This window comes from Agelaius phoeniceus, chromosome 4, assembly GCF_051311805.1.
Source record: "Agelaius phoeniceus isolate bAgePho1 chromosome 4, bAgePho1.hap1, whole genome shotgun sequence".
NCBI classification, from domain to species: Eukaryota; Metazoa; Chordata; class Aves; order Passeriformes; family Icteridae; genus Agelaius; species Agelaius phoeniceus.
The window spans coordinates 21,181,409-21,199,088 of record NC_135268.1 but is presented as its reverse complement, the minus strand read 5'-3'; the positions used below and the strand labels follow the sequence as shown (position 1 = coordinate 21,199,088).

General features: G+C 41.6%; 1 protein-coding gene across 6 annotated transcripts in view; it reads right to left on the bottom strand.

Annotated features, from left to right (window-relative positions):
• The window catches only part of CCSER1 (coiled-coil serine rich protein 1), a 613,616-nt gene extending 596,152 nt beyond the window's left edge, over positions 1 to 17,464 (bottom strand). For all 6 annotated transcript variants that reach the window (XM_077177070.1, XM_054633357.2, XM_077177071.1 and 3 more), the window contains exon 1: positions 17,224 to 17,464. The gene's annotated coding sequence lies outside the window, so the exon portion shown is untranslated. The remainder of the gene's footprint in view (positions 1 to 17,223) is intronic.
• Between the last annotated feature and the right edge of the window lie 216 nt (positions 17,465 to 17,680).

Below are 17,680 nucleotides of genomic sequence, written 5' to 3'. Positions count from 1 at the left end.
GGCCTCAATCCAAAATGAAATTATGTATAATCCTAAACTACATAACTCAGTAGTAGTTTAATAATAGCTTGTCTAATTATACCTTACAACACTTACTCTGCAATATTGTAGCATAAAATCAGCTCTCATATATATATGTACACACACACATATGCATACATATACATATTCACACACAAACATGCAATACCTACAAAAAGAAAGCATTATGTCTTTGCTTATACACAAGAAATCACAAGTGCACAGACTGCCAAAAAACATGCCATGTGTCCTCCATACACTTCCCCCCATGAAATGTTTCCATGACAAGCTCCTGAAATATCCAGCTGCAGCAAAGTTGAGGACAATATACAGTATTCCTCAAGTACCTACATACTTTTTCAGGTTTGTGTCAATGTTCGACTCCAACTCCCAGCACAAAAATTTATTTCCAAGTATGAAGAAATAAAGAAAGAAAAAATATAATATGCTAAGTTCCTAAAAATACAGAAAATCACAGTGGAAATAAATGAGAAACCTGGTTAAATTAGGATGTGTGTATGGGACAGTTCAGATAAAAGGCTGGTAATTTTTTTACCTTTCACACACTTCCCTTTTCTGTGGGTTCCAATTTACAGGTACCATATTTAGATATCCACTAGAGTCCAAGAAAATATCAATATGGTCACATGTTCATAACAGCATCAAGATATGTACTGACTGCATCAAGTTTCTTATAAAACTCCAGGTCAGCACTGAACCTCCTACAGAAACACAGAGTTGATACACTAAGATACAGTAAAGTATAAATATTTCCCTCTTTAATCTCCAGATGATAATGGACTTTACTAAACAGATGCCACCCATCCTTCATTTCAGTTAGCTGAAAGAACCAATTAGATGCACATTTTCATAATGAAAACGTGAATTCAATGTGAAGCTTTGTCTAACAACAGGCTTGTACAGCGAAGCCTAAGCAGAGCTAAGCCATGGTCTCCAAGGGCTTCTCCCAGCACAGAATGCTAATGTGGGCTAGGGACTGACTAACTGCATGCATCCACAGATGTAAAAGGCAAAAATCCAGCAGATAACTGGGAAAGAAGTTGCAGTCATGAGTGGGAGAGAAGAAACAAGTTGCTGGCCAGAAAAAATCATAAACAGTTTCTGTGTTAGAAAGATGCCTGATCTTTTCCATCCAGCACTCTCAGTAAAGCAAGGCTTTTAAGCCAAGAGCACTGCAAGCTGTTAGAAAACCCATCATGCCAGCAGGGGAAGCCACCAGGAGCACTGGCCAGGCATGTGGACCATGCAGAGGACAGCCTGTGGGCTGCACCAGGCACAGGAGACACTTCCATCTGGCCTGTCACCTGCAGGAGATGCAGAGCAGCTGCTCAGGGATCACACACACAGGGCTGAACACCTCCTCTCAAGCACAGGCCAGCACACGACGCAGGTGCCACTTTCACAGTGGCCCGGGGGATGACATTTGCTGCCAAGGATGGAGGAAAGCACTTCTCAGGTCCTGGATCCCTCTTTACCCCAAAAACATGAGCCATCCTACCCCTTAGGCCACATCAAAGTAAGTTCCTCCAAACAAATTTTAAGCCAAATTTAACTCACTCTATTAGGCTTACAGAAAACAGCCTTCTATGAGAATATGAGCTGTATCCATATTTATTTTTATAAGTCCCATGGAAACCAATTAAATTAATTAACCTCTCTCCATCATCTTTTCTATTAAGTCTGTCCTCATGTGTAAGAATATGAAGATGGAAAAGGCTAGATCATTTCCCTATTCTAAGCTGTAAAAAAATAAATTAACGGAGAGGGTAATCAGCATGTACAGTGAAAACTGCTTCCATTTTTAAAATATTTCCAACAGAAAATGCCTGGGCTCTCCTAAAACAATTACTTTTTTAATCCATCACAGAACCTTAAAATAAAATTTACCATGTGATTGTGTGCATCCCAGGAATAGTCCTACTATTCTCAGATTTTAGGGATGGACTAACCAAAATGAGCACTGTTTCTGACCTCCTATATAACAGCCTACACAAATTAGTTCCTTCATATTCAGATTCCAGCTTTTATAGAACCACTTTTTGTACTTCCAACTACTAAACACCATTCTTTTTCCAGAGCCTTCGTCTCACCTGCACTTGCACTTCCATATTAGTATTCATAAAGTTCTTATTTTTCCCCTGTTAAATCAATCAAGCAGACCTTTTTTAACCCCTCAGGGTAAAACATTTTCTGATTTCTGAAGAAGCCTCCCTCATTTTCTTTAAATCCTCCATGAAAGAACATCCTATTTCTCCGTGTAAGACAGCAAACTGACTTGATCCAGCAAGCCTCACTATCGAAATATACAGCACACAAAAAACACCTCCTTGATTTCTGCTGAGTAGTCCCCCATGCAGAGACACACTGTAACCCCATCCCCTGTATGACAAGGGGATTGGTGACCCACTACTGCATTGAGTCAGTCCATGCTATCCCCCTCCTTCTGTGGTTTCACTGTTTTTCTAATGTAGTTTAAGAGTGACCTAAATCTTCGCTTCCTATTCATTCAATGTTTCATTTAGCTTATTAAAATGAACCCCGTACAAGTGAGTTCATCTTTTTATGCAGCACAGATCACTCTGAAATTGAATTATTCTTATAATGTATACACCAACAACCTTTTTGTTCACGTGGAATCTCAAAGTTTAAGAAATAATTTTTGAAAAGAAGTGATGCTAGTCACGACCAGGGTGCTTTTCACACCTCTATCTATTCAAGGGTCAAACTGTGACACACATACTATGTAAGAAAGTAGGGGAGATCAGATGTAAAAGACAAATACCTCTAGAGAGAGGATTTTTTTCTTCCTGGGAATAGAGTTGAGAGTTTAAAATACCATTAGCTATGAAAAATCTCATGTTAATCTGAAGTCATGATACAGAATCTGAAATTAATTCAGCTGCCAAGAAATTGCTGCCATCATTAGCTATGTAGAAAACAAGATCTCTCTCCCTTGTTTAGCCACGTGGGACAGTGGATTATCAAAGTTGAAAAAACAAAAAGATCAGCAGCATTCCCTGCGCTCACAGAATAAGATTGTCAGCTCATGCAGTTTGCATTACCTTGGGCACTGCAGACATCACCAGCTCTCACAGAGACTTCCAGTTCCACATTTCTACAGTTTTAAACACCTTTGAGGGTGTTTTGTGAAGGCAGAACTTGGATCTGGTGCAGCCATTCCTATGATGCAACCAGGCCACACACCCTGCAAAATCTTATCCTCAGGAAGAATCTAAGATACCAATCCCCCCCAAAATATTCTCCTTCTATTTTCATGCCAGAATTTCTGCATACATGAACTCATTGAACTTCACATCAACTTGTCCTGCATTCCCTTTAGAACACACATGCTTTTAACACCTTGGCATGAAGCTTCAAGTTTACACACCCACTGCATGAAGACCATGCTAAATTTAATTTATTTTTTTTAACTGGCTACAGCTACTTTCATTTGCCACAGCCAGCGACAAGCAATAATCAAAAATAATATTTTTTGAGCATAAAAAACATACCAATACCATTTTTCACACCACATCTGATCTAGAGAATGTATACAATGTGGAGGCAAAAAAAAATTGAAAACTTGATCATTATTTCATCGTGTTTTCTAAGAGCACTCTTTCCTCCCATCAAGTTGTGTGAATAACTCCAATTAAGCCCAGATTTTTTCTATGAAAGCCACAACTTTATTACAATGGATTTCCATGATAAAATTAAAATCCTTTAGGTCTCCATGCCTAACTTTGCCCAAGCAGTGACATCAACAATTTAATATCTTGAACTAATACTTCATTTCATTATAGCCTTAGGGGTAGAAATAACAGCATACCTATCATGAACCAAAAAGATTAGAAAGAAAAATCTAAAGATGCAGGAATTGCTGAAATGGTGCTTTAAATACATTTTAAATATTTAAAATATTTTGCTAAATTATTCATTGAATGTTTAAAAATACAGGGATTAGCTCTCCAATTTGGTATCTGTATATTATTTTCTTCATCTCCATAACTTGCCTCATCTGTGCTTTCTAGGGAAGAGTCCTGAAACCCCATTAGCAGCCTGAATTACTTTTGGATTTAGGGAAAGCTTAACCTAGCTTTTCAGTATTGATAGTATTTTCTCAAAAGCCATGGTGGTTGTTGCTAGCTTTAATAACTAGCATAACGGTGTTTGTTACACTCAGGACATGAACAAAATGTGATTTAGATGAATGAAGCACTTCAGCATGAACAACATTGCTGTAAATAGTGCATCCCCTCAGCTCTCCCAAAGACATCAGTCTGTTCCCTCCACACGGTCACAAGTAATTCTATTCCTTTCAACTACACTAACTCATGCACACCAGACAGCAGCCTAGGAGCTGCAGGAAAGATATTTTCCTGCTAGAAGTCCATGCTGTCCCCCTCCTTCTGTGGTTTCAAACCTAGGCAGATCTCCCCACCAGACAGAAACAGCCAAGTGTCAGATGAGGACAAAGGAGGAGCCTGATCCAGAGGACACGCAAAGGATACAGTCATTTACACGGCAGGGATCTGGAGATGCACTCAGCTAACAAGGGGACACAGTGGGAAACCCTTCCACAACAACTAAAATCCCAAGGATTTAAGAAGAAACCTCATCATTCCTCTTGCTAGAACAAACCTACAAGATCTCTTCCTTGTGATAACTCCACTGCAAGCTGTTGTGAAGAGGTACACAATAAAAAGAAGGTCTCAAATCCAAAGCTGCTAGGTTAAACAACTGAAGCACAGAATATGAGGCAGATCTGCATTGTCCTGGTCAAACAGAAGACCCACATGCTGCTCCATTTGAACAGAGTCCAAAAGAGAGACAGAAGGTAAAGACAGCCTAAGAGGCTGCTAGCCTCACACGGGGAGGCTGTCTAGCCTCTCACAATACATCCTTACGGTGAACGGAGGGTAAGCACCAGGACAGATGGCAGAAACTTTTAAAACCTACCAGTAGCCTTTTTTCCTTTTGTAATCAGATGTAGCTGTAGAGATTAGCACAACGTAGTAAGCAGTTTGAGGATTACACTGAAATTCATCTCTGCATGTATCTACTTCTAGGCAAATAAAAAACCACAAAATATATTGTTTCATCTCCAACTAAGTTACAATTTCAGTTTCCATCAAACCTGACCTTTTCAGCAAATGCCACTCCGACAGCAATCCCTGAGGGCATCACAGGGACAAAGTGAGGCATGCAAACACTCTATAGCAGTGTTGAGGAATACAGCTGGTGGAGGCAGCTCGGCTTGCAAGCTGCAGGTCGAGCTCTGGGTGGAAACCCGGACAAGAGGCTGTGAACCATCAACCCTGGGGATAACAAAGAGCTTGAGGATGCGTGACACCAGCAGCTGGATGGAGACTGAGAGGGTGGCAGGAGCTGAAGATTCAGGAAGCAAAAATACCTCCTGAAACAATCTTACCTGTACATATCCCAGTGACTAGTGTCTTCCCCTTAATACCAGGAACACATGCAGAGTATTACTTTGTTCACTTCTATAGACTTCACTAAGAGTATTCTGTGAGAGAGGATTGTAGGACAGGGAATAAAGAGAATCACATTTTGTTCATAATAGCTTCTGACTTGGGAATCCAGAAGACATCGACACAGCATATTCTGGTTAATTTACTTTGATATGTGAAGATTAACTCCAGGGAAATAAAAATAATACATTCAAGGATTCTTTCTACCACCCCTGTAATTTGTTTCTATTGTCACAGCTTCGTTAAATCCCTCTGGTAAACCCATAAGTATTACAAGCTGCTGTATTCAAGATAATAAAGTAGCCCACGAAATAACTTTCCTCAATAACCATCATTCATAATACATAAGTTACACAAAGTCTTTTTAACACACACATACAGTAACCAGAGCTCAACTGATGTACAAGCAGCACTGACTGAAGCACAACCAACAGGAGCAAAGGCCAAACTATCACAGTGCCAAAGGAAGAATCCCAGCTTAAAAAAGGATGGCTCACCCTTGAGTCACTTTGCTGTATCCTGCAGACCAGTTTATCTCAGCTGAAATTGTCATTCCCATAAACAGGTGCATTTTTTGCACACAAGCTCAGCAAACGTTTTTTCCTGGAATGCAGCAACACCTGCCTGACAGAGCAAACCAAGCTCATTTTATATCCAAACATGACTTGAATACTCACAGTACTGCCCTGCCCAAACTGTTTTCCAAAATAGACACATGAGGAGGGGTTTGATGTTGTTACTGTGCCAAACACACAATACCATTATTTTTCAGAGTCACTCTCTTCAACATTTTTTCTCTATGTTCTTCACCACAATTTGTGCTCAGGTATGGTTCAGAAAAGTAATATGCTCTCCAAATCTTAGCATAAAGACTGAAGTACTGAAACATAACATTCCATTAAGTTTCTCTTCACACAAAGACTCCCTTGCTTTATTTCTAAGCTCATTTTCTACTAGAGCAACAAACCACTCAAAACGCTTCAGTAGGAATGCACTCTATTTGAATACAAATATTTGGATTCTGCATTCACGACTAATTGCTAAGTGTTTTGCTACTGCACAGAAAAGCAGATGCCTCTGAAGTTTTCTCCCACTTCCCTATGTGTAACAAACCTTCTCAAGCCAGAGGTACCAGAGCATACATGAACTACTGGTTTCCCACCTTCAGCTGAGCATCTGTAACTGGGATCTATCCCCCAGTTTTTACACTATGGCCAGCCAGCCCAATACACACTTCACTAAGTAGGCACAGTTTCTGTTCTTTCAAGCACTCAGGTTAGTTCAAAGCAAAGCCAATTCAATTGTGCCTTCTTCACAGCAGGGTTTGTTTGGGCTTTCTATTCTTTTCTGACACCGCAGAACAAAAAGAAGTCTGGCCTTCTTTGCTTCGGCAATAGACGTGCTGAGTGTCAGTGTGAACAGACCAATTAAAAAATACAATACCTGATATCTTTCCAGTCAAAAGCCGAATTAAATAAAAGGGTCATGGCTGCAATATGCTTGCTTGAGGACTTAGCTAAGAAAGTAATTAAAAAAAAAAGAGAAGTAAACCTTCAGGTGTTGTAAATGGATACAACAGAAGGGCTTAAACAAATCAATTCTCAACAAGCAGGCGTCAGTCCAACACCCCGAATAAGTGCTCCACCCCACACTGTCAGAAAGGTGATATAAATTAATCCAGGGGAAGGACGGAAGACCATTAAAAAAATAAATAAATAAAAAACACCAAGCCCCAAACAAACAACAATTTAAGAAGGGCACTCAGGTTTTTTTTTCCCCTCATATGCCATTATGAATGCCAGACCGAACAAGGCTTATTTACCTACAGATTTGCATGCTGTGGTTGGTTCATTTCAATGTCTAAGAAGCTGCAAGCAGCTGGAACACATACAAAACTCCTCTTCTACGTGGACTCTTTGATACTGATCATAAAATGCAGCCTTTCTCTCAGCCAGAGAATTTACATGAGTGTCTCTCCTCCTGTTTCTCAAAACTCAGTAAAACTTCAATTAATTTTTAAGACTTCCAATCTCTTGTCAAACATCCCTGAAAGCAGCCAAGAAGTTCAAACACATCTGGTGGAGCTTGTGCAGTAGGATCCTTGGACAGTAGGATAAACAAGTATTGTTTCCATAGAAAATCAGGATAAGTTGTTTTCCCTGTAATGTGCTTTCATTTTTTGTCCAAGCAGCATAATTTACCAAAGGTTTGCAAGCTTCATTTTTAACTACTAGGACAGAAAACCAGTTTCAAGAGGAACAGAGGAGAATGAACAGCATACCAAGGAAAAGGTGCTAGAGGCACTGTAGATCAAAAGCTATTGCATTTTCTGCCTACTCAAGCCTCCTTTCACTGCCATCAGCAGCTACTGCTCAGCCTAATAAATACCAACAGGAGCTACAAGCAATACCTGAATCGATCTCCATTGAAGGAAGCTGTAACAGTAGCTGAGGATCTAGACCCACATGTGTACATCTGACAACAGCTTTAAATTCCTTTCTTATTTATTACCAAAAAAAACAACCTTCTGTAGATTGCATATAGTTACTGTTTTTATTATCTAAATTAGAAAGAAACAGTGGTTCCTAAAAAACCTACTAATAAAGAAACTAGGCAACAAAAGGAGTTGCCTTTTACTTTTTTTTTTCTGAAGGGGGTAGGCATCTTCACTGTCCTTCCAAGCCTTCCCAAAATCCTTCACTGGAAACAGTTGTTTAATTTCTCACAGTTCCTCACCTACAGCTCTCATGCCTCTCTCAAGCTGTTCTGTGTCATGTCAAGTCTTGTTTTATTTTAACTATACAAACTCTTTATGACAAGGATTTAGTCTATATTTAGAAAATGCTGCAGAAGATATAGTGCTGTGTAAGTGGTTTTGGTTTCTCTAGTGTTCAACTTCAGCATTTTGGAAGTCACATGCATTGTCCTATACCAACTGTAAGAATCATGGCTGTGATTAGAGAATTGCTTCTTTTATACATACATTTCCACCCCCTTAACTATTCTCAAAGCATACAGAATCATAACAAAACATTCATAATGCAAGACATCGATAAAATTCAAATGAAAGCATGAGAATATAGACAAAAATCTAAAATTTTCACACCCTTTTCAAACGGTAACTTCTTGTTGCTCACCTTTTTCAATAGACACTATCATCCTAAGGCCCTCTCAAATCAAGGCTACAAATAATGTGTGTATTGCAATATACAGCTTTGAGAAGCATCTTGCCCACAACAAAATAAACTACTTAAAACTGGGATAAGTAGCATTTCTTTTACTTTTGTTATTTTCTGCCTACACCTGCCCCCTACTTGCATATCTGAGAGTGGATTTCTGTTTCAATTTTACTGTTTTTTAAAGCAATAAATGAAAGAACTTGTATTTTTTCTGAACCATTCACTATTCCATATTAAAAACAGCATAGCTTTCAACTGAAACCACCACTGCTGACCTTCTTTCACTGAAAACATTTGTATTTTATATATACACACAAACACACACATGTATGCAGTGTTTTTTAGAAAATTTATCCCCAGAGTGCCTTGGGAATATTATGTTAATAATGACTTGAATAAATTTTTTAGCTAATCCATCCTGTGAGTTGCTTACTAGGATACTGACATCCTAGTCTTCTTCAGCTGCTAACAGTCTGAAATTGAAACTATTACAGGTAAAAATGACGTGTGTCTCTTGCCAAAGAAGATTCAGATGCATAAGTTATTAGGCCTTTAGCTAAGCCACGTAAGGTGGTTATTTGCATGTTCTTAGCTCATGGCAAATACTAAATGAAAAGAGCTAACTAGCAAAACAAACTATTAAAAACAGACACAAGTGCTGCAGAAGCTGCAGGCCTGACAGCGTAGAACAGCCTTGTAGCTTCTGGTTCTGATTTCTGCCTGTTAAAAGTTTAATCTGTAACAAAACCTATCATTAACAGACAATTGTACACTGCTCCCTTATTAAGGGGCCAGGAGCAAGTACTAAAGACTGGTGTGAAATTTGCTGAGATGCTGCCACAGACAGACACCAAAGCCATAATTGACCAAGATCAGGATGCTGGGATGAGGATTTAAAGACAATAAAGATTACCTTGCAGCTCATGTGACTAATCCCTAAATTTCTTCTAACACCCCGTTTTGTGGTTGAGTAAAGGCAGAGAGCTGGGAGAACAGAACTGCTGATTTTCCCTTCATTCCCCACCACCTCTCCTCTGAGACTTTTTCTTCCCTATCTCAGCAAATGTCCCAGACTTTGCTAGCTATAAAATAAAGATTAGCAGGTAAAAAGAAGCCATTTGTGGTGACAGCTCTTATCACCTGACAAATTTCTTCATATTTCTATTATTTCCTCCTCATCTACTCCACATGCCTGTTTTTCACAACTCTCCAGTCAACATTATTTTGAAGCAGCTGTCCTAAATGTCATATTCTTCCTTCTATTTACACATCATTCATCTATTTCTGAAAATTTTAAATTTAGGCAATCATTTTAACTACCCTGGTCTTTTTAATCTCTGCTCCAGCTGGACTTCATAAAAACTCTAAATGCATTGTGTTGTCCCCTTGCATAATCACCATTAGTATAGAACAGGTACCTACAGGTACAAAGAAGTTTATTTTCAGACACTGAACTTATTCACATCCATTGTATTTGCAGTCTTAAATATCCTAAAATTCCTATTCTTTTGAACTTACTTACTGTAAACAAAATTCTTATAATCTAATTTTTAGAAGTACTAGAATTTAATGATGTAACAAAAACCATCAAAACAGTACAAGCTCAATAACTTTTGAAAATCAGTCCTTGAAAAAAATAAACGTACAAAAGCAAACAGACATGCATTAAAATATTATTTAAGGGTATAATTAAGGACTCATTAAAAACAGTAGCAGTTTTGCCACTGGGCTATGGGGCCAACATTTCTCTCTGAGTTCACAGCCACTACATTGAAAAAACAGGTTCAAAACCATAACAAATTAGGATGCTTGAATGTCCTACTCACAGTGTAACCTCTGTAGTAACTAGCTACAAAACACTACGTATTCACATAATTCAAAATTTAAATTCACGTACAACAAAACCATTTTACTTTGCTATTCACAGAGATGCAGAGCCTGCTATCAGCTTCCTTATACTACATCTACTTTTAATAGGGAAACAGCAAAACCGAAAGCGAACAGGGGATTCCTACATGGCTCTTGCAGCCCAGGATCCCTGAGAGTTCATTAACCTCTAACAGAAGAAATCAACTGGAATGCTTCCAAAGGCTGCCTCTGGAGGACATGCAGGCGTGCCTGACCTGCTGGCTGGGTTTTTTTCCAAACAGCCAAGTAGTCATGCAACAAGGAAAGGGTCTGGAACATAAACCCTATGAGGAGAGGCTGAGGGTTCTACAGGCTGGAGAAAATAAGTCTCAAGGGAAGCCTTATCACTCTCCAAAACTACCTGAAATGAGGCTTGTGGCTCAGGAACCCCAAGGCTGTGGGTCAGCCTCTTCCCCCAGGCAACTACCAGCAGGACAAAGGGAGACAGCCTGAAGTTGCACCAAGTTCAGACTGGATATTTAGGAAAAACAACCTCATTGGGAAAAACTTCTTCGCTGGAAGAGTGGTAAAGCATTGGAACAGTCTACCCAGGAAAGTGGTGGAGTCCCAGTCTCTGGGGAAAATGAAACACGGCACTTTGTGATATGGTTTATTGGGCACACTGGTATTTGATAAGAGGTTGGACTCGACCTTGGAGGTAATTTCCAACCTTAATGATCCTATGATTCTATTATACCACAATGTTTGTGCTTCTGCATGCAAATTGAACCTAATGTATGATGCATGATATCAACGTGGACGTGCCATTTCCTGCAGATGCTGGGCAGCCCAACTTAAAACATACTCAGTTTAAGGATCAAGAAATATTAAAAGCCTAACATGTCACTTCAAGCAGAATTGATACCTTACACTCACAGCTGAAGGCATGATCTGCACTCAAGGTATTTGAGAGGTCTCAATGAATGTGAAAGAACGTACATCATCTTGCAGCATCCCTTTAATGGAAATAAATATGGAGAAAGCCACATCATTTTCCTTATTGCCATTTTCTCCTAACTCACCTCCCTTCAGCAAAATCAAGACAAAAAAAAAATGCATATATTATTGCAGAAATTGCTTTCCAAGGCAGTTTATTAATATTTCTGAACACTTCAAATAAAATTAGCTTCTTAGCATTTTCATCCCTCCAATATATACACTGCATTCTTATTTAAAGCTTCTGTGTTAACAATGAAATAAATATTCTGGCACAGAATAAATATGTGTGGTGACCACTAATAAAAAAAAATGAAAGGCAATCTACTTTTGGCAGGACTGCTACTCTATTTCCATTGCCTCTGTGCCACAACATGTTGAGTTGGTCATCAAGAATCTAGCCAGCATATTTTAAAGTCATGAAACCTGACAAAACAGTTACCAAGGCTTCTATTCAAATCAGCAGCAATTCTGCCACTGGCCAAAACTTCTTCAAGAATAGATGGTAAAACCTGGCTCTTGTCCTCTCTCCTCGCCAGTCATTTAGTAAAAAAAAATTAAGAAAAAACACTGTAAATTAATAAATAAATGAGGCAGTGTAGTTCTGAAAAACAGCCCCACAAATTGGCACTGCACTAAGTTAAAGCTAGAAGACACTCTAGAATTTTGAATTAGTACCTAGCCCACAGAACAAAATACAAAGCACAAACTGCTGGCACATTTGGATATTGGCAGAGTAGGCAGAGCCTGCCACCTGAGCACAGCATACCTCTCTGACCATATTTTGGAGGTACTGGGTGACTCCATCTTTCTCTCAGTGTCAGATTTGGTTGGCATGGCACCCAGTGACAGTTTAACATCATTGGCAGGTGACATCTGAACAGATGTCATTGGTTCTTAGGTAAATTACAAGGTTTGGACTATGCCACAAGCAACACACTGATGAGAAACCTGTTGAATACTTCTGTATCCCCACCCAAATTTAAATCCAACAGTACTATACAAAACCAGTACATCACTTAGAGCTGTTATTTTCTTATTAAAATGCTTAAAGAGATCACATAAACATGGCACATGAAACTAGGATCAGTAAAGGAGCCCAAAAACAAGCATGAAATAAGCAAAAAAAGTCACAGTTGGATATGCACTAGAGCCAAACAATATACCTTCAGAAGAAATGATTTGCACTACCAAAATTTATAAAGGAGTGTTTTTAAAAGCTTCCTACCAGTCTGTCACAACTAGTTCTTCACACTGGAAAACAGCTGTGATCCTCAGAAGCATTACTGACTGAGCCAGATCTCAAATTCCTGATATGCTAGAGCATTATAAAAAATTAAGTGGTATTTCCTTAAATAATGTAAAAGCATCATTACATTCTATGAGTGCAGAACTGCTTTCTCTCAAAGTTAACAACAAAAAAAAAAAATCCAGGAAAAGCTCTTTTGCCTAGAATGAAAAAAAAATAAATCGCCTGATAGTAATTAGCCTTTATTGAGAAAATGCTGCATAACTTTACACACAGTCCTGTAACTGGAACTGTAACAAGTTTCCACATCTATGCCAGGTTATCAAACAAACTATATAAATACAATTAATCCATTAAGATAAGACTGTGGGACTTGGGATGCATATTCCAGTTTGACTGTCTTTATCACAAATCAGCTGTGTGACTTCCACACATCACTGCTTCAGTGTCCCTAGTATGAGGAAAAGAACTACAAGTCTATACCTCAATACTCATGTGGGCCTTCATAGCAATAAACAGGGCAAAATCATAGCACCAAGTATAGGCAACACACAATGTTTGGATACAAAACCATCATCATAGATTGGGTAATCCCTCTTAACAGTGTGGTTTTACTTTTTGTGCAGAGTTACAAAACATATGCAACAAGACTACAGTGCACATTTAATAAAAATCTTGCTTCTTTCACATCCAGGACTTGACTATTTTTACTTATTGCCTGCCTGTAGCTTCCTTTCCCTTGCTATAAACCAACTATCCTCTGTCAGACAGTCACATTTCAGGTAAAGGCAGCAGACTTGATAGAAAGCATTATTACTACTACTATTATTATTACTATCATCTCACTGCCATATAACAGCCAAATGATACTACAGCCTTCAGTCATGGAGTGAGTTTGTGTTATCTAACCAACATAGCCCACTCTGCAGTGCAGTGAAAACAAGTCAAGAAGCAGCAAGTAAAAGTAACCACATATTTAACTACCAAACAGCTACAGGGGTTTAATATTGATGCCTGTAAAATATACAGCTGCATCTTCCATACAAGTTACAGGCCCTTGCCAAAGCACAGGAGTATATATGAAATCTTACCAGTACAAATGGCAATGTGCATTTTAGGTACTTTCAAGTTCTGTTATTTTACATGGCATCTCATACAGCCAGTACACTCCATAGCTTAAGTCCAATACAAAAACATATTCACTTGATCAAGGTAACCCAGTTTACTGTCACTGCAGAAAACCGCCAAATAAAGGCAATATTGAGAAAAAAATCTGAAGAAACTACAGTCACTTTTCAGAAAAACCCAGCCCCCATTTGCCATTACTTATGTGTGTATTTCCTTCTGTTTCCCTCCTCCCACCTGATGATGAGCCCCTCCAATTGCAGCAAAACTGTCCTCAAGGGGAAGACCTGAGGCACTGAAACTTACAACCAAGAGTAACTTCTTAGGAAGAAGATAGAAGATGTAGTTCAGCTCCTCACCACAAAAAGCTGATAGCTATTTAATTTAACTAAGTGTTCATAGGCCTTCTTTTCCATTGATATGTTCGCTGACACATCAATGTTACTTCATGTCACACTTTAGTCAATCAACCTCAGAAAAACAACAGTGCAACATTCACTTCTTCCCTTGCCTCAAGGGAAGGTAAATAGGTAAAAGGAGGCCTCCTTTTATTAGGAGGCCTCCAAAATTGCAGTGTAAACAATCCAATTAAACACTATTAAAGTATGATGGTTCTAGAATATGCAGGTAGATTTATGATTTTTAAAAACTATCATTGAGTTGAATTTAACAAAATGCTTTTCTCAATAACTTACTTGTATCTGTGTAATTCCCAACATCATAAAAAATATACAGTGGCCATTATTCTTTCTAGTACTCCAGATGGGCTAATCCAACAAAGCCATGGTCGAACTTTCATGGAAGAGTGGGAATTTTTCCCAATGGAGCAACTTCTCTACCTCTCTCTTTCAGTTTATAAAACACTCAAGCAAAAAAAAAAAAGATCCAAAACACTGCCAAATATTTCTTCAATGTCAACTTCCAAGGCTCATGTGACATTAGGTTTGAATGAAAAAGGAGAAATCCAACCACACGCAGCTTATGCGGCACAAGAGATCGTGCTCTCACGATCACAACCACATGCACAGACCTGAGGATACAAGATGCTTTTTCAGCATCTTCTGTGACTAATAGACTTAAAAAACAAACATTAACTTGTCTAAGTCAGACATGGTACATGCCCTGTGTGCTGTCCCAGCTCATCCTGCTGGTCCAGCTCCCTGTATCTGGTGCCCTACTGAGGCCTGCACCAAGCTCTCCAGAAGGCAGGCCTCACTCAAGCCACCAGCTACTCCAAAATGTCCCAGCAAGGATTACAGCCAGGGTTACAAGACCTCACCCTGCAGGCTGACTTTCCCACTGAACTAAATTCCCTCATCAAACTATGGCAGAAAGCTGCTGCGCTTCAGTTTCCTTCCAAGCCAAACTGGGGAAGTTAATCAAACTACAGGGACCACTGCACTCCAGACTCAAAGAGGTAAAGGAACTTCAGTTGGCAGAAAATACCCCTTGCTTCTATGTCTCACTTTCAGCAGACCCTGGACAGTTGTGTATTATTACCTTCTCCTCAGACAGTGCTGCCTGTTTTTGGGACATTGATCTCTGGGATGCAAGAGATTAATAATGTTGTCATCATGAAGTCTCTAAGAGGACTTTCCAAGACTATTTCTTCCTCTGGGTTATTCCAAGGCTGAGTCAGACCTTCCCATTTACATTTCCAAGAAAACATTCTTGAAGTATTTTTTACTGCTTCTGTAATAATTCCCTTTCTTACAGCAGCCTCAAAAATCACAGCTAAAAAGGAAGCTACTCCAGAGATGATCACTAATGCCAAAAAAATCCCAAAATGTACTACTACTGCTTCCAGCTAAATAAATACAACTGTTACCATCCTTTATACCAACTGCATTTGTAGTATAGGAACACATGCAATGAAAAGTTGTAAAGAGGACAAGAACACTCCTGAATGATTAGGCACAACATCTTTGCTATCTGAGCTTTTTCAGTTCATTAATATTTCACTTTTATATATTCCTCAGCTGCTTTTACAACATGTTCCTTTCTCTCCTTCTTAAGTATGAGCAAGGAGAATTGTTTGAAGTACCTAGCAGACCTTGCCTCACATCCCCACCTCCGTGCCCCCTGAGACTTTAACACTTCAAGTGCAATATATACTAGATAGAAAAACACATCTGGCATAGAAGAGGGATAAGAGAATACTCTCAGTCTCCTTTCTAGTTACGTTCAACTATAAAGGTGTGCAATAAGAAAATAAAGCATACTGCAGTTTGTCTATGCCAAGACACTTACTGCTGTCAATCCCAAAAGAGAAACAGAGACATAAAGCTCAGAGGGAGGGGGGGGGGGAATCCCTTCTCTGTGGAAGAGCAAAATAACCCCCTTCCTTTGCAAGGCAACTTGCAGCAACATCCCTTCCTTGCCAAAAGTCAATCTCTTTAGCTAGGAGGAGCAAAACAAAAACTGTCTAGAGGAAATAAAGGATTTCCATGAACCTCTTCCATAATAAGCACTACCATCACCATCTGCTCCACTTTTTAAGCTTGCCATGCGATTTTGGAAAGCACATGCAGCATCCTCCAGCTCCTGCCTCCAAATCCATGGCAAAGGTCACACGTGACCGCCAGTGGCCGGGCCCTACCCACTCCCACTGGTTCTGAAACCACTTCTTGGCGTTTTCTCTGGTTAATCGCAGATTGCTTAACACACACACACGGAGGGAGAGGGGGGGGGAAACGGAAAGAAGAAACGCCAAAAAATAAACAAAAAAATGATGGGATTTCTTCCCCGTCACCTGCAGCAGCGAGGCCGGAGCGACGGCCAGCGGGGCACCGGCTGCCCGCGCCGTGCCCCCCGCAGGCCGGGACCGACGAGCCCCGCGCTGCCCCCAGGCCACCCCGGCGGCACCGCCGCTGCCCCGGGCCGGGCCAGCCCCGGGGGACACCTGCGGCCGCCCCTCCACAAAGCCGCCGGTGCCGCTGTCCCCGCGCCGCCCTCGCAAATCCCCGGCGCTCCCGGAGCGCGGCTGCCGGGGATCAGCGCGGAGCTGCGGCACCGGCAGCCCCGATCCTCCGCCGCCCCCACCGCCGCAGCCGCGCCGCGGGTCGGCGCAGGGCGCCCGGCGGCCGCCGCCCCGCGGGCGGGGAAGGCGAGGCCAAGGCAGGGGGCCCGCCCGCGCCCCGGGGCGACACCCGCCGGATCACCTCGGCACCTGCCGAGCGGGGCGACCCGGTCCCACCGCCCCGGGGCACCCGCACGCCCGGGACCCTGCGGCGCCCCGCGGCCTGGCCCGGTTCTGCCCGGCGATACCGCCCTCCCGGCAGGGACGCGTTACCTGGCCGGGCTCCTCCAGCGCCCGACGCGCTCGCCGTTCGCCGGCGGGGGCTGGGACCCTCCTGGCAGCGCGGCGCGGCACCGCCCCCGCCCCGCTGGGTCGCTGCTCCGCCGCGTCGCCCCGGCGCGGGGAGAATAATCCGTGCGGAGCGGCGGTGCCCCGGTCTGTCAGTCCGTCCGCCCGCCCGTCATGTTGCGGCCGGTGTGTGTGTGTGTGCGTGTGCGCGGCGGGCGGGGAGGAGGGAGGGCGGCAGGAGAGGAGGGAGGGATGCGGGGGCGGGCCGGGGCGGCGCTTCGCCCGTGTGCCGGTGCGGGGCGCGGGTTCCGCGGAGCGGGGCCTCCTCGGTCTCTGTGTGTGTGTGCAAGGGATGATAGAGAGCGTGTTCTCTGTGCGGGTGCGCTTCCCCGTGTCTGTCCGTATCCGTGTGTCCCCGGGCGGAGCAGCTCCCCCGGCCGAG